This window comes from Talpa occidentalis, unplaced genomic scaffold, assembly GCF_014898055.3.
Source record: "Talpa occidentalis isolate TD23 unplaced genomic scaffold, MPIMG_talOcc4v2.1 talOcc4.3, whole genome shotgun sequence".
Taxonomy (NCBI): Eukaryota; Metazoa; Chordata; class Mammalia; order Eulipotyphla; family Talpidae; genus Talpa; species Talpa occidentalis.
In genome coordinates this window covers 57830339-57854362 of record NW_023603184.1, presented here as the reverse complement: position 1 = coordinate 57854362, position 24024 = coordinate 57830339, and the positions used below count along the sequence as shown (strand labels likewise).

Below are 24024 nucleotides of genomic sequence, written 5' to 3'. Positions count from 1 at the left end.
AATAAGGGGAAAATTGTAAGAGATGGGGAAGACAAATGTGTTCATTCTTTCTTTTTTTAAGATTTATTTATTTATACAAGAACCGGGATACAGGCCAGATGCGCGGGAGGGTGAGAGGAGTCACCAGAGACAGAGCGGGGAACAGAACAGGCAGACTGACGAAATTCACTGCTGAGGGGAGCAGCGGGCGCGACAGGAGAGGTCTATAGAGCCACGTGGGACCCTCACCAGCTGGCCAGGATTGAACCAGCACTACAGAGGCTGCGGACAGCTTCACAGCGCAGCAGTCAACTGCCTGCGCCACCAGGGGATGCCCAAACATGTTAATTCTTATCTGAGAGGCCAGTCATTTGTAACTGCGTCACTGCCTCCCCACCTAGCTGTGGGCTCTGACAGGCCAGGCTGAATGTCAGCCACCCGGGGAGTCAGCACACATCAGCAGCCACTCTTGAATGGCTGGCAACCCAGCAGCTCAAGACCTTCACTCTCCGTGTCCACAAAGTGAGGATTCTTCACACACGATCTGCCAATCTCTTCTAAGCATGCTCTGGGCCTCCTAGGCCTATGTCTATCCCAAGCTCCGGGCCTGCAGACACCTGCTTCCTGCCGCCCTCACAGTCCCCTGAAGCTCTAGCCTCTGCCTCCTCTGGAGGAATTCTGTCTTGACAGTTCTCCCCCTGCACTGGGGGGCATGCAATGGGAGGTTCCTTGGGGCCCAGCCCCCTTGCAGAAGCACACCCCATTGTGAGGGGAAAGGAGTCTCCATGGTGCTTCAGCTTTAGATGCCCCTGGGGCAGCTTTAATGTCCCTCCCCCCAAAATCCATGTTAACTAAAATGTCAAAACTTTTGTTAAAAATGGGATTGATTACTGATACTTGTTTCCTTTTGTCTCAGGCTCCAACATGATGCAACCCTGATTTTTGTCTTCATTTAAAATTTTCACAATTTGTTCATCATAGAAATTTTAGCCTTACTGAGTCCGCTGAAGCACTCTGCACCCCGTCCCTACAGGAGGCTCCTGAACGACTCTGCCTCACAGTTGCACCTCTGCACAGTTGCACAGAGCAGCCTGGTCTGCTGCGGTCCAGGAGCCCAGGAGCTCACCCAGGGAAGGACAAGGCTCCAGGAAAAAGACAAGACCCACAAGTCTTGCGGCACGGAGGATGGGAGTGATCAGAGCCGGGGAGAGGGACACTGGGAGCTGGGTGGTGGTGGTACACGGGTGGATTCTTGCTGGCTAACTGTACCGAAGGGGAACAATAACTATGGAAAGATGTAAGAAAAAGAGTATATATTTTTTTAATTTTTGCCTTATTTTTATTCTTTTTAAAATATGCATTAAAATGCTATCTCTCTGGATCCCTGAGTTTTTTGGTGTACTCCCCAAAATTTTAATTTTGTACCCAAGACAACTTCGATCCCACTGTCACCCTAGGTCCAGCCCAAAGTAACTGCTCTGAGACTTCTCGTGAAGGCCGTTTCCTGCTGGGTCGTACTGTGCGAGAGGGATGACAAGTCAGCCTGAATCAACCTGAATCCCAGATTGGGCTCTACTCAGTGATCACCAGAGTTCATGCAAATAGTCCCTCTCCTGCCCATGCGGCCCCTGGGCCAGACCTGAAGGCTTTCCCTTCAAAGAGCTAATATTTGCCGTCTGCCAGACACAGTAGCAAAGTGTAAGGCAATAATTTAGTAGCTTCCAAAACCAAACCTTCTGTTTACTTGCATTCTCTAAGGAATTGAAATCACCTCCGCAGGGCCTGTGGTACAAAGCAATTTACAAGTGCATTTTCACACCCTGCCTGGCAGTCCTGCTCATCTTCAGCTCTGCCATTATCTGTGAGAGCAAAGGCCAAGGGCAGAGGAAGAATGTCCACCTATACAAGGAGCAGCTGTCCCTGCTGCTCTGCCATCCCTCATGAAGTATGAATAGCACGCCCTGTCACTCTCAAAACTGGAATCAGTGACCTATGTGGTCACCTTTCCCATACAAGATGAGCTGCATGGGTTTTTTCAGTCTTAAAGCAATCCACTGGGGCAGACAGAAAAGGAAGAAATTTTTCAGTTTTATGGATGAAGACACTGAGAGTCAGGGAGGTGTGTTCTGCTAAATGGAAGAGTCAGGATTTAAAGAGTGACCCACCATGCATGCTACCCAGGCTCAAGGAACAACTTAAAGCCAATAGGTTTCAAATCCCTGTCAGAAAGTCACAGATGTCATTCCACAAACACACCCTCAAATATCTGGGTTTAGGAATTTAGCAGAGGTGCCAGCAGAGTTTGTTAAAACCCAATGTCCCCATGAAAGGAGCACTCCTGTTGGCTAAGTGCAGATTTGTGATCACCAGCAGGGACACCCTCTTCTACCGAGGGCTGTGGTTCACAAGGCTTCTACGAAAGAGCCCCTTCTTGTCCAGCCCACCTCCCTCTTGAACTGGAACTGGAGTAGACAATGGGACAAAGAGTAGACAAAGGCAGGAGAGGGTGTGGGCCCAGAGCAAGGCCCAGAAGCTGCCCCAAGTCTAAAGCACTTTCCAGTGGGGACCCACAGAAAAAGGTCAGAATCAACCAGACAAGTCTGGGAGGAAAAGAGCAAAATCAACATCAAGATAAAAGCCACCATTGTCACCTCCCCACGGGTCTCTCACCCACATCTGTGTCAGCCAGTACACGACCAAAAGGCAAGCGCAGTTTCTTCACGTGTCTCTCGGCTCCATGTGCCTCCTCCAGGTCTCCTTCTGGCTCCATCCTGCTCCTTCCTTCTCAGTCTCCTCTGCAGCTTCTTCTCTCCCTGCTCTGCTCCACCTCCCTTGGGTGGGGCAGGGAACCTGAAACTTCCCCTCCGCTCCTGGGGGCCACTCTGTACAATGTGAGGAGATCCCTATTTGGGGGAGAGCACAGAGGGTGGAGCAGGAGTATGTGCCATCTGGCCAGGGAAGCAAAACCAACCAGGCTTGGTTCAGGTAGACTCTGAGAGGGGGAGGAACAGCAAGAAGGGGGTCAAAATTATTCCATTTCTGGGTGAGAAAAGATGCTTCTCACGAAGGAGGAGGAGGCTTGGGGGGCCTCAAGACATACATTTTTATCTCAGATGGTGGCCAGATCTGGGATACCTTTGAGAAATCTATGGCAGCAGTTAGGTGAACTGGATATTTATACTTTAAGCCTAAAGGAGCGGTCTGGGCTGGACATTAAAGGAAGCAGAGGGTGACCCAAACACTCACGGTAATTACACCTCATCGCAACTCCCAGGTGTGGCTCTCTCAAGACTGTGGCCTTACTGGGGGCAGAATCTGACTCATTTCTTTGCCCAAAGTATAGGGAACTGCAAGATTGCTTGGAAGCTAAAGAAGTATTTACCCCCCCTAAAATAATCCCTTCAAATAGACTCCATTTGCTCTTTTTACTCAGACCAGTTTGTCTTTCCAAGCAACCCTGACCACCACCTTGGCTGCCCCCAAGTTGGCCAGATGTCTTCAGCTCTAGTCAATCTCCTGCTGGAAATTCCAGCATCGTCTGGTTTAACCCTGGAGACCCAGGTTACCATATGGGATAGACAGGAGGTGAAGAAGGCCGCCTGACGACAGCCAGCAGCACCAGAGCCTGGCAGAGCCTGCAGTCCAGGAGAGGAGAGGGCACTGGTGGGTCCTGGGAGAAGCAGCCCAGCAGTGCCAGCTGGCAGGGACAAAGAAAGGCACAAATTCAGAACTTCAGTTCTGACTTCAATTTCAAAAGGAAATTTTTAATTTTTACTTGTAAAGTTATGAGATTTCACATGGGTTGTTACCAATGATATTGACACACCAAAAAAAAAAAATCCACTAAAAAGGTGAACCTCCTTAAAGCAGAATCTAAAATTCACTGCAAATAGTAGAGTGAAAAGCCTATATTTAGAATTTATTTTCAACATCAAAGCTAAAAATTATTTTAAAATAGTATTATTGTCTCTTGCCTGCCTGTGACTATGCAGGTAACCCTATTTTTCTCCTTTTCCTAATGAACCTGTCCTTTCATAATGTAAAAATAAATAAAATAGCATTAATTTGTAACATTTCATATCTTAAAATAGATCTGGTTTATAACAATTATTAACAATTATAACATTATTAACAATTTTTATATTTACTTTTTTTGGATACAATATTTTAAAGTAAGTTATAGGTACGTTGACATTTCAATGTGAATCTTTTCAAGGTGACACTAACTTGTAGAAATAATGTCATCATGTCACCTCAGAAAAATGACAAATTTTCCCTAACATCATCTCATACCCAGACCACAGTCAACTTTCCAAAAAATTATCCAAAAAAAAGAAAGAAAAAAGAAAAAAAAAGACTTACAGTCAGTTTGTTGAACAAAGATCCAATCAAGAACCACTCAGCGCATGCAACTGCCAACTTCTAGGTAGCCCTGATCAGATATGGAACTGTCTGAAATGGTAGACAATGGCCATGTATTGCAATCTAAATTAATCAGAAATAAGTAAATAATAAAATTATATTAAAAATGTAGCTCCTCTTTGTGGCCAGCACAGAGCAATGGGCTTCTCTCGGGACAACTGGCACAAATGCCACAAGGCCAAGGGTAAGAGAAAGCCCTACCTCAAGAAGCGAAAGTCTGAGTTGGGACGCCCAGCTGCCAACACTAAGATTGGCACTCGGCGCTTACACACGGATCGTGTTTGGGGAGGCAACAAGAAGTACTGAGCCTTGAGGCTGGATGTAGGGAACTTCTGTTGGGGCTCTGAGTGTTGTACTCGCAAAACAAAGATTATTGATGTTGTCTACAATGCATCTAACAACGAGGTGGTCTGCACCAAGACCCTAGTGAAGAATTGCATCGTGCTTATTGACAGCACACCATACTGGCAGTGATATGAGTCCCACTATGCACTGGCTCCTGATGAGGAAGAGATGACTAAAATGGATCAAAGAAAATTCAGAAGAAATATAATGAAAGAAAAAAGAATGCCAAAATCAGCAGTCTTTTGGAGGAGCAGTTCTGGCAGGGCAAACTTCTTGCATTCATTGCTTTAAGAACAGGCCACTGTGGCTGAGCAGATGTGCTCGAGGGCAAAGAGCACATAGGCAACCCATTTTATATCCGGCCCGGAAATACAAATAAGGCCCAACACAAATACCTAAAAATAGATGACTGGATCAAGAAGATGTGGTGTATATACACTATGGAATATTATTCAGCAATCAAAAAAGATAAACTCATGCCATTCGCAGCAATGTGGATGGAGCTAGAAGGAATTATGCTGAGTGAAATAAGCCAGAAAGTAAAAGAAAACTATTGAATGGTCTCACTTATAGCAGGAATATAGGGGAACCCAATAAAACATCAGTGTGAAAAAATAATAACGGTACAAAACACAACAAGGAAAAATGGACAATTATAAATCAGAGCCATCCTGCAGGGGAAGAGGAAGGAGCAGGATCAGAGGGAGGGAAGGAGGAGCACAGGGGACTGAGGTGATGGTGCACGGGTGCCTTGGGGAAGGAAACTCTTTGGGGACTACACCTGAGGGGGTGGGGGAAGCAAATATTGTTTAAAAATGAACAATGATGTAAAAAAGTAATTAATTAATTTTAAAAATATGGTGCCGTTTATGTGAGAAAGGGGACGATAGGGAGACGGATGGACGATAGGTAGATAGATGATACATGGATGATAATTTACTTAGAGTATCCTAAAAAACAATAAAAAGATAAATCAAAACCAATGTTTAATGGTTCCTGGGAGGAATAAAAGGAGTGAAGGGGACAGTTATGGAAACAAGACTTCTGTGGATGTAACTTTTTTAATAGTTTATATTTTACAAATGTTTTACATAGGTTTTAAATTTAGTCACCAAAAGAGTCCCCTAAAATATGGAAGTGAACTGGAATGCATGTGTAGTGTGTGCATAACCGTGCAAAGAAAACAATGACTTCATGGGGCTTTAAAATGCAGCATTTTGACTACATTTGCCAACTAAGAGATATCCTGTGGATAATAAAAATGGAAAGAAATCATAAACTACATTCAGCACTCATACTATTGGTATCGATATTTTTATTAAAGGATTATGTTGCCATTGTTAGAGTCACAACTTTCAGGATAAAATGATAGAGTATAAAATCAAGGAAGTATAAATCCTATAATCTTAAAAATGAATTAGAAATAGCAATATGAACTCATGTTGCATTTTTCTCTTAAGAAGGACACATTTTCTAGCTGTGCCCACTGAGACACCTGGCAGCAGTGCCCACCTGCAAACACTGAGCACACATACACCCAGATGGCACTCTCTAAGTACCATTTGCTGGGGACTTTGGCTAATTTCAGGTCAAGGGCTTACAATGTATAAAATGAAAGCTGGCCCTGGGCACCATAAAAGACCAATGAGGTGATCGTACAGTGGCACCAGACAGCACAGGGCCACCTTCAGCAGCTGCTCAGCTACGGAGGAATCAATCCAGGCTAGTGTGGGGCGAGGGGCAGGGACTGCAGCAGGTGAAGGAGAGGGCATCCTTTGCCAACAGCGGGGCCTAGATGGGCGCAGCCAGGACGGTGGGATTGAAACCCCAGTCCTTGTGTGTGGGGAACAGAAGAAGGGCGAGGATGCAAAAAACTAAGAATCTGTGGACCCTCCCTCCTCCCCATTCCCAGGCCTAGGAAGAACAGCAGCAGAAGCAGGAGATACACTGTGAGAAGAGGTGACTCCCCAGCCCTCAAGGAGCCAGGGCTGATAAGGAAGGGACTGTGCCCTGACCCCCAGACTCAACCTGTTAGAGGACCAAGTGCAAGTGTGGGTCAAGAACCACAGGGCCAACCCCGGTGGCTCAAGGGGTTAAGTCTCAGTACTATAAAGGTCTCGGCAGCCACTGAAACATGAATTCGATCCCCAGCCAGGGAGCTTACTCACATGGCTCAGCAGACCTCTCCCGCTGTCTCTCCCGCTGTCTCGCCCGCTGCTCCCCTCAGCAGTGTGTTTCTGTCAGTCTGCCTGTTCTGATCCCCATTATGTCTCTGATGAATCCTCTCAATCCCCCCACCCAACCTCTGGCCTGCACCCCAACTCTTGTATGCATAAATAAATAAATGTTTTTTTTTTTTTAAAGAAAAAAGAACCATGGGGCCAAATGCTCTCAGTGGGAGCCAGTCAAATAACCTGGAACCTTGGTTTACTCAGTACTTTGTTAAAGTCTCCATCTCCATGGGCCCTGTATTCCCAGGGGACCTGTGTTTCTGCAAGATTGAAGAGGGAATCTTGTCCCTTGGATTCTTCCCAATACTTTGTTAAAGTCTCCATCTCCATGGGCCCTGTATTCCCAGGGGACCTGTGTTTCTGCAAGATTGAAGAGGGAATCTTGTCCCTTGGATTCTTCCAAGGGGGCCTTCCTGGGGCCTCCAGCCCCAGGGCCTCTGCCCAGGGTTGCTCCAGTGGGGACCTGGGCCCTAGTCCCTTTGGCAGACCCTGTGTTACTCCCCTAGCAGGGCTCCTCCAAACCTCTCCCCCACGTAGGCCCTTTGGGGAGCCCTCCTTCTTCCTCTCAAAGTCTAAGGAAGCTGTCCTTGTGGACAGAACTCCCCCACTAGGACATTTGCTGAGCTTATGGGGTAGTATCCCTGCACCACCTCGCAGATGCCAGGGACCTCGAGGGGATCAGGTGCAGCCTGTGGACTAGCCTGCAGGTGCCTGGGTGGTCTTGACTGCACAAGCACCTCCGTGTAGCCATCTCCCCGATGGTGGTGGGTGTTTGGTTGTTTCCATACACAGTCATCCAGCCACCATGCTGCTGAGTATGACCCTACCTTGTCAGTTGGGGTCATTTGGGTTCTGTTTGAGCAAATGTTTGACCAAAATGTTAGTGCCTTGAACTAGGAGTGTAACTGTTTCTCAGGGGTGTGTGGCTATTTAGATTTAGAGGGTGTTACCAGAGCTTTCCAGAAAACTGGAAGGCTTCACTCTCCCATCAGCCATCTCCTGCTAATCAAAAACTTCATTGACATTTAGGATTATGAAACTCTAACTTTTGCAGATCTGTTGACTTTGGAACTTCTGGGTGGTTTTATGTTCATGTTCCAAGAGTGAAATAGACGAATTCTCATGTGTTGATTGGATGTTATAAATCCTCATATAAAGTGTTTGTTCATGGGGTCGGTTTGTTTGTTGCCATTTTTTTTAATTTATTTAATGAATTCTTCCCCTTAGCAATTAAGGTATTGTAAATATTTTTCCCATTTATGTGACCAGCAAAATAATACCAGACAGACATACAAAAGACACATAGTAATAAAATTGTTGAAAACCAATGACTTGAACAGAATACTAAAACTATGAACAGAAAAAAGGTAACATATAAGGGAACATCAATCAGACTATCAGCAGATTTTTCAAAAGAAACATTACAAGCACAAATGGACTGGAAAGAGATAATCAATGTACTTAAAGAAAAAGATTTCCAGCCCAGAATCCTCTATCCAGCGAGACTGACAATGAAGATAGACGCTACATATAAAAGCTACATACAATTAGCTATATATATAAAAGAAATCCTGGGGATTATTATAAAGAAACAGAAGAGTGAAATATCAAGGCAACAGACACCTAATTTACTCAACATTGAGGAGGAGGAAAGTAAAAATGTGGCCCATTAAAATCAGCCAGGCGCCAGACTGTCCAATGGATCACAAAAATAGTCCATCATATACTACCTCGGTAGAACCCTCAAACCACAAAAAAATAATAGAAGTAACATATAAGATGATGGAAATGGAACCCAAACCAAAAAATGAAAGGAATCCCTCAAAAATAAAAAATATAAAAAATAATTCAAGGGCCTCCCCGGTGGCGCAGCGGTTGAGCGCTGGGTTGCGAAGCTGCCCACAGCCTCTTCAGTGCCGGTTCGATCCCCGGCTGCTCCCCGGCCACTGGAGGAGGGTCCCACATGGCGCGCAGACCTCTCCTGCCGCCCGCTGCTCCCCTCAGCAGTGTACTTCAGTCCTTCTGCCTGTTCTGCTGCCCGCTCTGGCTCTGGTGAATTCTCTCACCCTCCCGTGCTTCTGACTGTACCCAGTGCATGTATAAACAAACAAACAAGCAAATAAATAAATAAAACATGCCTCTATAAAAAAAAAATAATTCAAGACAATTAAAATGAAAACACAAGAAAATGACAGTAAACTTTTATATCTCAATAATCACCTTAAATGTTGATAACTTGAACTCACCAGACAGAAGATACAGACTGGATTTCAAAACAAAACCCAACCTTCTACTATTTATAAGACACCTTACCAACAAAGGTAATTGAGGGAAGAGAATTGCAGTATAGGCCCATATTAAAAAATAAAAATCCCAAATGAACAACTAATGTTATACTTAAAACAACTCAAACAAGAGGAACAAGTAAACCCCAAAGTTAGTCAAAGGAAGGAAATAATAAAAATTACAGAAAGTACAAAAATATCAATAAAAAGGTGGTTCTTTAAGATAATAAAATAAATAAATCCTCTCTAGAATAGCAAAATTAAAAGTTAGAAAAGATTCATAGATTCACAAATGAAGGAGGCAAAATCACTACAGTTAGCACAGAAATACTAAAGATTATAAGATTACTATGAAGAATTACATGTGAATAAAGTCAATGTCTTGAGGAAATTGATACATTTCTAGGGCAACATAATCTACCAAAACTAACCCAGGAAGAAACAGATGAACTAAACAAACAGATCACAAACATGGAAACTGGAACAGTCATAAAAATGTTCCCAAAAATAAAAACCCAGAACCAGATGGCTTAAATAAATAAAATAAATAAATCACATAAAATTAAATAAATAAAATTACAAATTAATTTTATCAAACTTTTAAAGAGGAGCTAATGCTCACATTGCTCAGATTATTTTTTACAGTAAAAGAAAAAATCCCCCTAATAAATTTTATAATGTCAATGTTCCTTTAACACCAAAACCAGGCAAAAAAAAGCACAAAAAAATAAAATTATAGACCAATAACTTTGGAACATCAAATTAAAAATTTTTAACAAATTACCAACAAATCAAAGTCAATAGTATGTGACAAAGATAATACACCATGATAAAGTGGGATTGATCCCAGGGATGCAACTTTGGTTTAATATATGTAAATCAATGTAGTATACCATGTCATCAAAAGTAAAGATAAAAATCATGTGTTAGTATCAAGAGATGAAGAACAGGTATTCAATAGGATTCAATGCCCATTTGTGATTTAAAAAAAAATCCAAACAAGATGGGAATAAAAGGAACCCATCTCAATATAATAAAGGCCATATGTCACAAATCAACAGCCAATATAATAATCAATGGTGAAAATCAGAAAGCTCTCCCCATAAAATCTGTCACAAGACAAGGTACCCGTTCACCATTTCTTTTTTTTTTTCTATTTAAGTATTAGAGGGTTTGGTCAGAACTATCAGATAAACACAGGAAATAAAGGGAGTCTAGTAGGAAAAAGAGCAGTGAAAGTCTCAATATTTGCAGATGATATAATATTATATATACAAGATCCTACAGACACCATCAAAAAGTTATTAGAGGGCCTCCCTGGTGGCTCACGCACTTGAGCGCAGTGCTGTGAAGCTGTCCATAGCCTCTGCAGTGCGGGTTCGATCCTGGACAGCCAGTGAGATACACACATGGCGCGGCAGACCTCTCCTGTCTCGCCTGCTGCTCCCCTCAGCACTGTATTTCAGTCAGTCTGCCTGTTCTGTTCCCCACTCTGCCTGTGGTGAATCCTCTCACCCTACTGCACATCTGGCCTGTACTCCAGTTTTTGTATGTATAAATAAATAAATCATTAAAAAGTTATTAGAAATAATAAATGAATACTGAAGTCACAGGCTACAATATCAACATACAAAAATCCATAGTAATTTTATATCCAAACAATGAACAAGAAGCAAAAGAAATTAAGAAAATGCCTTTATTTATAATTGCTTCAAAAAGAATTAAATATCTTTGAATCAACCTAACAAAGGAGATAAAGGACCTATGCAAGAACTAACTATCAGGGCCTCCCCTGGTGGCTCAGTCGTTGAGTGGTGGGCTGCGAAGCTGCCTGCAGCCTCTGCAGCACCATTTCGATCCCCAGCCACCGGCGAGAGTCCCACATGGTGCGCAGACCTCTCCTGCTGCCCGCTGCTCCCTTCAGCAGTGTATTTCGTCGGTCTGCCTATTCTGTTCTCCGCTCTGGCTCTGGTCAATTCTCTCACCCTCCCATGCTTCTAACTGTACCCAGTGCTTGTATAAATAAATAAATAAATCTCTTAAAAATAAATAAAGAACTCTCTATGAGATGTTATTAAAGGACTTAGATATTGACATAAGGAGATGTATGGGAAAATCAATATAATCAAACTGAACATCTTGCCTAAAATTATATACAAATTTAATGCAATCCCCATCAAAATCACAGCAATATTTTTCAAAGAAATGGCACAAATATATTGAAATTTGTGTGGAACCACAAAAGGCCTCAAACTGCAAAAATAACTTTAAGAAAAGAGAAATATTACATAGCTACAAAAATGGATGAAAAGCAGTCATTTTCAACAAATGGAGGGAATTTAAAAAAAAAACATATGCAGCAAAGCTAGTCAGAGTAATAAAAACAAAACTTTCATATAGCAGACAACTCAACAATGTAAAACACTTTCAATAACTAGTGAGCATCAATAAACTTCGTGAGGGTCCTGAGGTTAAGAGGGAGGGGAGAGAGAAAGGGATAAGGACACAAGGGATGCTGGTAGTGGGAAAATAAATAAAAATAAAACCTCTGCAGTCATCTTTGGTCTGTGTTAATTGTCAACTCATTACTCTGAAAATTGATAGATTAATAAATAAAGGTACAAAATCATGCATTCAGTCTCTCTTTCCCTTAAAAACTGTATTTCAAAGGATCAAAGAGTCAAGTAAGGGAATTTTGATGAAGAACTTTATACTGGAGGGGACAGGAGGCCCCATCTGAATCTGGAAACAGGTTGGTTCCTCCCCAAACTACCAATCAAATTGATCACCACTAAAAGAGGAACCTCTTTGATGAGCCTTCCCTATGGGATGCAGTAGAAAGCCACAGCACCTTCCATGAAGACTTCTTGCCTTGAAAAGTAAACCAGAATCCAATCAAGTTTCTGAATCCAACCACCAGTTCATATGAAATATAGGAGTCAAAGGAAGAAGTTAAAGAAGCCCTCTAGACAGCAATCCACCAAATATGGCATACAGAACATTTTACAAGTCCAGTAAACTGATTTTTCCAATGAATCAATGTAATTTTCAATGAGGGCAATGATGATAAAGAATAAAGAACAAAGGATATTTAATGTGTCTCAACACAATGTGTGGGTCTTGTTTGGATTCTGAATCACACACAGCAACTTTAAGAGGCATTTTAAGAATTTGATCATGAACTACGTATTTGATGACATCAAGGAATAATGGTTTGATTTTATTAGATGTGTGATTATGCAGATGTGTGTGTTTTTAAATGCCCTTGTTAGATAAAGATGTATACTGCAGCATTTGTAGATTAATCTGAGACTCATTTTAAGGACCCCATTTCTAAAAAAAAAAATAATGTGATTAAATAAAGATGGCAAAATAGTGATAATTATTGAATTGGGGGTTGGGCACATGAGATTCTTTATTACATCCTTATTACTTTTGTGAATGTCTAAAATTTCCCCCATTTAAAAGCTTCTTATAGTTTACAGTTAGAGACAACCAATAAATTCAAAGGCAAATGAGAGACCAGCTCAAATATCTGCAATTTATTTGACAGTCAAAAAGTTAATAGATGTTCTAGATAAACAGTTCTTACAAAATATTAAAAGTGATCATTATAATAAAAAGATGGGATAAGAATATGAAAAGCCAAGTTACCAATTTCAAACAACTTATAAATTTACAAAAATTAGAGGTCACAAATGATTAGAGGACTCAAAGAAGTAATGAAATATGTTTTAAAATATTTTTTACACCATTGCAATGTGATGAAGAATACATTCACACACACCTGACTGGATTATAAATTATATAAACTTTCTAGCTGATAATTTGGCAACATAAGGATTCTTAAAAATGTATGCTTTGGGCTGGTTCAGGAAATTCTAGATGGGCAAATATTTAAGATGAGCCAGATGTTTGGTATGTAGGTAGGTAGGTAGGTAGGTAGGTAGGTAGGTAGGTAGGTAGGAAGACAGACAGACAGACAGACAGACAGATAGATAGATACATAGATACATAGATACACAGATAGATAGATACATAGATACATAAATGCACAGATAGATACATAGATAGACAGATAGATAAAAAGAATGTAAGACCAAAACAAACAAAAAACCTGGAGCATTGTGGGTTGGAAAGCAAGGCAGTGTCCAGGAAAAAATCCCACAATGATAGGGTCATGTCAAAGGGACATAAGACTCAATTGAAAGACAGAACCCTGCTACCCTCCCCCACCCACAAAGTCGGCACTCTCTGAGCAACAGAAAGGAGGAAAAAAACAAACTAAAACGACCAACAAGAACAAACTAAGCATCAAGCGGGACTGTGAGTGGAAAGGAACTATTTCAGCCACCACACCCCGTGAACTGGAGCTGTGGAGAACCCTGCAGGATTCGCCGCTGAGGTGAGTGAACGGCTCCAGGCGCCATTAGAGAACAACAGAGACCCCCAGGAGACCTGCACACAGCCCCGGGCAGGCAGGTAAGCTTGCTCGGAAAAGCAGCGCGCTTGAAAAGCAAATGCGGATCAGGATCGTGGCTGCCCAGGTCCCCGCGCCTGCGACCTAGGCTTGCGGGGAGATGCACGGGGACCATCACTGAGGTGAAAGTCCCTCACTGAGTAATGAGGAACCAGGCACCCAGGCACGGGAGCAGGGTGCAAAAGACGCCATTTTTGCAGACACTGAACTGGGCTACAGCCCGCGTCCTGAATCTGAGGGCTTTGGAACTGAGACCCGGGGCACGAAATTCGGGGCGTGGGTTCTCCACGACGGTGGGGCACAAGGCAGACACAGCACCCCAAAGACGTTGAGGTTTACCCTACCATTCCCACTCTGTTCCCTGTCCCACGGGGTGAATAAAACAGCTCCCCAAGGGCTCTAGGAGAGATCTCTGGCACCACCTAGCGACTTGAAACCAGCAGAAGGCTCCTGGAGGAGCCAGTGGCCAGCTGGGAAGTTAGCCCATGCCAGGCCCCTTCCGACCAGTAGTCTGAGCCCACAGGGAGAGCGGGTACCCTCGGCCAGGGCAGACCGGGTGCACAGAAGAGTGTGCCTGAGACCGGATGCACAGGGAGTGCGTCCCGCATCGCCATTTTAGAACAGGGACATTTCTTCAATAAAGACTGCCTGAAACCAGCAGAAAGCTCCCTCAGGAGGCAGAGGTGAGTGGGGGAAGGTCGCCCATGCCAGGCCCCCTTTGGCCTGCAGTCCAAGACCACAAGGGGAGCGGGAACCCACCGCTGGAGCAGACGAGGCACACAGGGGAGTGTGTCCCCACATCAGCATTTTAGAACAGGGACCTTTCTTCAGTAAAGACTGCTTGAAACTGACAGATGGCTCCCGGAGGAGCCAGAGGGAGCAGAGAAGTTCACCCAAGATGCAGGCCAGTCCAGCAACACAGTGTCCCAATGCATATGACAAATTAGAAAACAGACAGTAGGGGGTAGAAGAACCACATGCAACCTAACAACTTCTCAGGAAAAAAGCACACCACAAAAAGAAAACCACCCCCCAGATTGCAAAGACAGTAACTTGGAAGAACTTCTGAACCTTCCAGAAAGAGAATTTAAAATTGCCATGATTAAAAAAGTGACAGAACTCATAAAGGAAAACAATGATATGAGAAAAATAATCAACGAGCAGAAGAATGAAATTGAGTCCCTAAAGGGGGAAGCAAAAGAAACGCAGGAGATCAAAGAATTAATGGAGGAACTAAAGAACTCTGGGAAAGCAATGAAAGCAGAATAGATGAAATGGAAGAACGAATAAGTACTCTTGAGGACACAGAAATAAAAAGAACCAAAACAGAAAAGGAAAGAGAAGTATGAAGGAAAAAGACCGAAGAAAGACTTCGGGAACTATCTGACTTCATGAGGAAAGGAAATATAAGAGTTATAGGAATACCAGAAGCAGAGGAGAGAGATGTAGGAACAGAGAAAATATTCAAAGAGATAATTGAAAAGAACTTCCCAAACGTGAAGAAGGAGCTGAAAATTGATATACAAGAAGCAAGAAGAACACCAAATTTCCACGACGAAAGGAAAAATACAGCAAGACACATAATAGTAAAGCTCCCAAGAATCCAGGACAAGGAAAAAATAATGAAGCTGATAAAAGGGAAGAAACAGATAACATTCAAAGGAAAGCCAATCAGGCTGACATCAGACTTCTCTGAAGAAACACTACAGGCAAGGAGAGAGTGGAGGGACATAGTCAACAGACTCCAAGAAAACAGATGCCAACCAAGAATACTCTATCCCGCAAAGCTCTCCTTCCTCTATGAAGAAAGAATAAGGAACTTCCCAGACAAACAGACACATGGAATTTCATTACGACTAAACCCCCACTCCAAAAAATACTACTAGGAATCCTAAAGCCAGAACCTCAGAGGGACAAATAACAACGAAGAAGGCCAAAAAAAAAAATTATTAAAAGAATAAATAAATAAAATCAAAGGAAAGACAAACACAATGGCAAATACAGATGCTAACATATCAATATTAACTCTAAATGTAAATGGATTAAACTCTACAATAAAAAGACACAGAGTTGCAGCCTGGATTAAGAAACAAAACCCAACCTTTTGCTGTCTCCAGGAAACACATTTAGCTACAAAAGATAAAAATAGGCTCAAAGTAAAAGGATGGAAAACAATCCTACAAGCAAATGGACCAAAAAAGAAAGCAGGAACAGCTATACTATATCAGATAAAACAGATTTCAAACTCAAAAGATAAAAAGAGACCCCAATGGTCACTACATTATGATCAAGGGGACAATACTTCAAGAAGAAATAACACTCATTGACATATACTCACCAAACGAAGGAGCACGAAAATATATCAGACAACTGTTGTCCTCTCTGAAAACAGACATCAGAGAAAACACATACGTAATGGGAGACTTCAACACACCACTATCAACAATGGATAGATCAACAAGACAAAAAATAAGTAAAGAAACTAAAGCCCTAAATAAGGACCTAGAGCATTTGGGCTTAACAGACATCTATAGAACACTAACCCCCCAAAAAAACGGAGTACACATTTTTCTCAAGTGCACACGGATCATTCTCCAGGATCGGTCACATACTGGGGCACAAGACAAACATCAACAGATACACCAAGATTGAAATCATACCAACCATCTTTTCTGACCATGAAGGCATCAAACTAGAAATAAACCATAAAAAGAAGGCAAGGAACTCTCCTACCTCATGGAGATTGAAAAGCACACTCTGGAAGACCACTGGACTAATGAGGAGATCAAAGAAGAAATTTAAAAATTCTTTGAATTGAATGACAAGGAGGACACCAATTTCCTAAATGTATGGGATGCAGCATAAGCAATAATAAGAGGAAAATATATAGCAATAGAAGCTCACATCAAGAAACAAGAAAGAACTCAAAGAAACAACCTAATCTCAAACCTCAAAGATCTAGAAAAAGAACAACAAAAAAAAACCAAAACCAGTAGAAGAAAAGAAATAGTAAAAACCAAAGCAGAAATAAATGAAATTGAAACTAAAAGAACAATCCAAAAGATCAATGAGACCAAGAGTTGGTTCTTCAAAAAAATAAATAAAATAGACAAACCCCTAGCCAGGCTCACAAAGGAAAAAAGGGAGAAAGCACAAATAAACAGGGTAATTAATGAAAGAGGAGAATTCACAACGGACACAGTAGAAATCAAAAGAATAATCAGTAACTACTATGAACAGTTATATGGAAACAAGTTCAACAATCTAGAGGAGATGGACAAATTCCTACAACTCTACAATCACCCAAAGCTAGATAAAGAAGAAATAGAACACCTAAACAGACCAATTACAAGCAGCGAAATTGAAATGGTAATCAAAAACCTCCCCAAAAACAAAAGCCCAGGACCTGATGGATTTACAAATGAATTCTACCAAACATTCAGAGATGAATTAGTGCCTATCCTTCACAAACTCTTCAAAAATTGAGAAGGAAGGACAATACCAAACACGTTCTATGAAGCCAACATTACACTAATACCAAAACCGAACAAGGACAACACAAAAAAGGAAAACTACAGGCCAATCTCCCTGATGAACACTGATGCAAAAATCCTCAATAAAATTTTAGCTATCAGAATCCAACAATGTATCCATAAGATAATTCACCACGACCAAGTAGGATTCATTCCAGGGACACAAGGATGGTTCAACATCCGAAAATCAATCAACGTTATCCAACACATCAACAAAAAGAAATATAAAAACCATATGATAATATCAATAGATGCTGAGAAGCTTTTGACAAAGTGTAAAACACCCATTCATGATAAAAGCCCTTGAAATTCTTGGGGATACAAGGAACATAACCTCAACATCATAAAGGCCATATATGACAAGCCAACAGCCAGTATCATTCTCAATGGTGAAAAGTTGAACGCATTTGCATTAAGATCTGGAACAAGACAAGGATGTCCACTCTCTCCACTGCTTTTCAATATAATACTGGAAGTCCTAGCCAGAGCAATTAGACAAGATAAAGACATACAAGGAATCCAAATAGGAAAGAAGAAGTCAAACTATCACTATTTGCAGAGATATGATAATATACATAGAGACCCCAAAACTCCACAAAAAACTAATTCAACTCATCAATCAGTTCAGTAAAGTGGCAGGATACAAAATCAACACCCAAAAGTCAGAGCCTTCCTATACACAAACAATAAATCCGAAGAAGAAGAAATAAAAAAAAAACCATCCCTTTTATTATCGAAAAAAAATCAAATATTTGGGAATAAATCTAACAAAAGAGGTAAAGGACCTATACAAAGAAAACTATAAAACACTGTTAAAAGAAATAGAAGAAGACACAAAGAATTGGAAAGACATCCCCTGCTCATGGATTGGAAGAATAAACATTATTAAAATGGCCATCCTACCAAAAGCAATATACAGATTCAATGCTATTCCAATCAAAATTTCAATGTCATTCCTCAAAGAAATAGAACAGTTATTGATGAAATTCATATGGAATCACAAAAAAACCCGAATAGCCAAAGCTCTCCTGAAAAAAAAAGAAGGAAATGGAGGCATCACACTCCCAGACTTCAAACTATACTACAAAGCCATAATCATCAAAACTGCATGGTATTGGAACAAGAACAGACATACAGACCAATGGAATCGAATAGAAAATCCAGAAATAAATCCACAGGTTTATGGTCAACTAATCTTTGACAAAGGAACAAAAAACATGCATTGGAGCAAAGAAAGTTTGTTCAATAAATGGTGCTGGGAAAACTGGGTCGCTACATGTAAAAGAATGAAGCTTGACCACTACCTCACACCATACACAAAAATCAACTCAAAATGGATTAAAGAACTAGACATAAGACCTGAAACCATAAAATACATAGAAGGAAATATAGGCGAAACACTACATGATATTCACATCAAAGACATCTTTACAGACACATCACCCAAAGCAGTGATAGTGAAGGCAAAGATAAACAGCTGGGACTACATCAAATTAAAGAGCTTCTGCACAGCAAAAGAGACAATAACAAAAACAAAGAGAAACCCCACCAACTGGGAGAACATTTTTGCACACAACTCTATTGATAAAGGACTGATCACAAAAATCTGCAAAGAGCTGATGAGACTCAACAACAAAGAAAATAATCCAGTCAAAAAATGGTCAGAAGAGCTAAAAAGAAACTTCTCTGAAGAGGAAATGCAAATGGCCAACAGGCATATGAAAAAATGTTCAACATCACTTGTAATCAAGGAAATGCAAATCAAAACTACCATGAGATACCATCTTACATCAGTGAGAATGGCACATATTAAAAAAACTAGCAACAACAAATGTTGGCGAGGGTGTGGAGAAAAAGGAACTCTTCTGCACTGTTGGTGGGAGTGCAAACTGGTCCAACCACTATGGAGAGCTGGGTGGAGATTTCTGGACCTACTAAACATAGAGATTCCATATGATCCAGCAATTCCACTCCTAGGTATTTACCCAAAGGACACAGAAACATCAATTCCAAAGAACACCTGCACCCCTATGTTTATAGCAGCACTATTTACAATAGCTAAGCTTTGGAAACAGCCCAAATGCCCAAAAATAGATGACTGGATCAAGAAGATGTGGTACATATACACCATGGAATATTACTCAGCATTCAAAAAAGATAAACACATGCAATTTGCAGCAACATGGATGGCGCTGGAAGGGATCATGCTCAGCGAAATAAGCCAGAAAGAAAAAGGAAAATACCGGATGGTCTCACTCATAGCAGGAATCTAGAAATCTTAAATAAGGGACCAGGAAAATGAATAACTATAAGAAAGTGAAAATCAAAATCAACAAACAACTATGAACCAGAGACACTCTATGGGGGGTAGAGGGCGGGAGGGGAGGGATTGTGGTCAAAATAAGGGGGTTGCAATTGTATGGGGAATATAAAAATAAAATTTATTATTAAAAAAAGACTCAATTGAAAGAGCAACCAGTGAATAAAAATAATATTTAAATAAATAATTAAATAAAAATAAATAAATAATTAAATGATCAAAACAATTTGCGTAATACTCCCCCACCAAAGAGATGGAATGTATCCCTTAAGTGTGAGTTGTGCACAGTTACTTCCTTCCCAGAACTTGATGGTGGAGAAACCTAACAGTACTCAGCCAGGTGATCAAGGTCAACACCAGCAGTGATGAGTCATGGTGACACCATGCACTCTTCATATGATGCATTGAAGGCGCACTCTAACTCTGTGATGTAATCCCCAAAACATATAACCCCAATGTAATATATTCCATAAAATAACTGACCCCTCAGTAGAGTTCTCAAAAATGAGGAAAGTCTGAGAACCTGTCCCCGCCAAGAGAAGCGTAGAAGATATGACAACTAAAGGTAATGTGGGATCCTGGATGGAATTCTGGAACAGAAAAAGGACATCATGGGAAAACAAATTGCTGTGCTTTGGGCTGACTTTATTACATCTTTGATTATTAAAATACAAAACACACACAAAGCCTCACTTGTGAAAGAGATGCCATTTTCCAAATCTCTCACCTTCTGTGTTTACATGACAATTTTTTATTACTAAAGAGGTGAGCAGGCATTGCTTCTCAGTGCCCATGAGGCTCCCTCTTAATCAAGTGCCTAAATCTTTCTGACAGCTCTTTGATCACTCCTTCCCAAGATCAGATCCTAAATATAGAAACAGTGAAATAAAATTTTCAGATATCTTTAACTAAAACATCCTTTAAAAGTTCCCAGAGGACCCCTGGAAACTCATAAAGATGTGTTCGTTCACCTTATGAAATCAGAGGGGTGCTAGAAGTGATTATGCTTATTTGATGGGTTCTATATTTCTCTATGAGAGATTTGTGGGAAGAGTTGGTGGGGTCAATCCTCCAAAAAGAGTCAGATACACTTTTCTCAGTAGGATCAGAATAGTCTTCTTGTCACCTGGGCATGGGGGCTAGAGATCAGTGGAGGCCTTGAGAGTCTCAGGAGGTTTATTATTAATACAAAAAGAAAGCAGAATGTTTTGGGTGGAGAGCTAAGTGAGGGCCCTGAAGGCTAGGAGAAGCTTCTGTTCTTACCCATGTCCTTACCCCCTCACTTATCAAAGAAGTGATCAGTATGTCCATCTGCCCTTTTGCCAAATGAAGACACAATCATTGTTCTCCGTTTTATGACCTATAAGATTGTTAGTTTGGGTTATCAGAATGTCAGTTCTGGGTTTATCAGTAAATATGTCCTCTCTAAAAATGTCATCTTTACTCTCAGAGTAGGGATGAGGTCACCCATTCTTTTTCCTGTGCATTCTCCCCTTCTCCTTGATGCCTCAGGTCTTGAAAGGCAGGACAAATATACCTGATTCATTCTACTATTTTCTAGAATTTACAAATATATGAATTCTCCCTATGTATTTTGTTAAATACATTGTTTTTCCTTTCCTAGCCCATCTGATACTGTTTTCATTACTGGTGCAGCCTGAGAATAGCCCAGAGGGGTATGGAATGATTTATTTTGGGTCCTGATAGTTGTCACATCAGAAGAGACCTCATCCCTTCCTAAGTTAAGATTATGTTCATGAATGTCATCAATATAAATATTCCAGATGTTTCACACTCAATGGGGAAGTCCTGAAGGTCCATCTGTACACCTATACTTTACCTCAGGCAAACACTGTTCAAAAACCTTAGGAAATAGTTATTTCCCATAGAAAGTTTCATTCTCCTCCATTCTTGCATTACTGTAATAAATAAATATGGTTTTGTCATCTACAAATGGTTTTTAGTTTACTATGCTACTTCTCTGTCCTATGGTGCCAAGACCCAATTCCAGTGTGTGTGCACACTCACCCCTCTGTGTGTGTGTGTCTGTGTGTGTGTGTGTGTGTGTGTGTGTGTGTGTGTGTGTGTAGAGGCTTTCCCACAGAAACAAGTGGTTCTCAAACACCAGCTGGGTATGGAAGAATTCAATTCAATCTGCTCAGTTCTCACACCATCTACGGGGAGATTACATCAGATTTCACAATTTCAGGCCTCAGTCTCCCAAGACCAGCCTTCAAATGCCAGTCACATCTGGTACCTGTGTCCAGGCTGGAACTATGCTTCTGACCAACCTCCACAGAGGTCCCATCACCACTCCTCAGACCTTAGATGTTTGTCGCAAGCCCACATTTTTATATGTGCTTCTGAAAAAAATGACTATAAACCAGAGGTTCCCATGATGCCCTCCTCGGGTGTGATAAATTTGCTACTACAGCTTGTAGGATTCAGGACACTCGTTTGCTTACTAGATTACCAATTTAGGACAGATGATATTAATCAGTCGGAAAAGATGTATAGGGCAAGGTATGGGGGCAGGGGGCAGCTCTTCCATGCCCCTCCATACACGCCCCTCTCCCCAGACCACCAGTGCTCACTGACCTGGGGCTCTCTAGATCCTCTCCTCCTGGGTTTTGATGAAGGTTTCATAGGCGTGATTGATTAACTCACCGGTTCTTGGCAACTGAACTCAAAGTCCAGTTCTCTTGCCTTCTGTAGGTCTGAGAATGGGACTGGAAGTCCTAGCCCATTTTCTCAAAATTGGTTCCCCTGGCAACCAGCCCCCATCCTTAGGAACATCCCCAACTACACCGAATTAACACAACAAAAGACGCCTAGATCATTCTCCCCACTTAAGAAATTTCAAGGGTTGGGCCTCCCCAGTGACACAGCGGTTGAGCGCTGGCTTGCGAAGCTTCCCTCAGCCTCTGCAACGCCGGTTCGATCCCCGGCCGCCGGCGAGGGTCCCACATGGCACTCAGACCTCTCCTGCTGCCTGCTGCTCCCCTCAGCAGTGTACTTCGTCAGTCTGCCTGTTCTGTTCCCCTCTCTGGCTCTGGTGAATCCTCTCACCCTCCCGCGCTTCTGACTGTACCTAGTGTTTGTATAAATAAATAAACAAATCTTTAAAAAAAAAAAAGAAATTTCAAGCATTTGTGGAACTATGAGTCAAGAACTGTGGATGAAGTCCAAATATACAAACAAATACACTTTTAGGTCATTTGAACAACCACATATATATTTCTAATATATCACAATACTACCTTTTGAGAGCTCTGCTATCAGCTACAGGCCAGAGGCTGCTGAGCTGTCAGCAGAGAGGGGCAGTCTGAGGGCCTCTGGAAAGGACTGGCCACTGACACTTCAGTGAATGACCACTGGATAATCATCAGGCTACACCAATAGATGAATCAGGATTTCCAGGACTTATATTCAGAACAGAAGCTTCTTGAAAGCAGACATTTCCAAGATCAAGAAATGAGAATAAATTACTTAAGATGAAATGAGGCCATTTCATTGTGATTATTTGTGAAATATTGTTGATGTTGCTTTAGTCTTATGTATAAGTCTATGAGGAAGTCCTTTCTCTTTTTCTTAGTCTATAATTAAACATACTTTGCTTTTGTAGATTAAAAAAAGTTATTAAAAAAAAAAAACCACTAAAGTCCCTGGATCCTTTTCTCCACGTTCTCCTTCCTCAATGGCAGCTGTTGTTCTGAATTTGGCATATACAATTGACCTGGAACTGTGAAAAATTCAAGTATAGTCTTTCTTTCCTGTTCTCCAGCATTGACTTGTATGTGGTAGAAGCTGTTCCTCACCATGTCTTCTCATGACACTTTCAGGATCAAGCAGTTCCTGGCCATGGAACAAAATCAGAATAGCCCCATCCCCCATGGATTGGAACAAAGACTAGTAATGAGGTCAGGAGCACTCCAAAAGGAGACATGGAGAAGATCCAGCTGGGTCTATAAGGACAATTGCCATACCAAGATCACTAGCATCTTATAAAACATGGAAAACAGGGCCTCCCCAGTGGCGTAACGGGTTGAGTGCAGCGCTGTGAAGCTGTCTGCAACCTTTGCAGTGCAGGTTCGATTCCCAGATGGCCAGGGAGATTCCCACATGGCTAAGCAGAATTCGCCTGTATCCCCACTGCTCCCCTCAGCAGTGTATTTCACTCAGTCTGCTTGTTCTGTTCCCTGCTCTGTCTCTGGTGAATTTTCTCACCCCCTCACCTCTGGCCTGTACCCCAGTTCTTGTATAAATAAATAAATCTTTAAAAAAAAAAAGGAAAACATTGCTGTTTGAACATATTTAGGAAATTAATTTTCTCTTAGTATGCTTCTGTGCCTAGCAGGTTGGCCTAGTCATAAATATGTGAGATTATTTTTTGGAAAAAAAAAAGTCAAGTGTAACTTTTGACTCCCAA

General features: G+C 41.5%; 1 pseudogene; it reads left to right on the top strand.

The window, feature by feature from the left end:
* Positions 1 to 4539: 4539 nt before the first annotated feature.
* LOC119255089 (40S ribosomal protein S8-like) lies at positions 4540 to 7677 on the top strand (annotated as a pseudogene).
* Positions 7678 to 24024: the final 16347 nt, after the last annotated feature.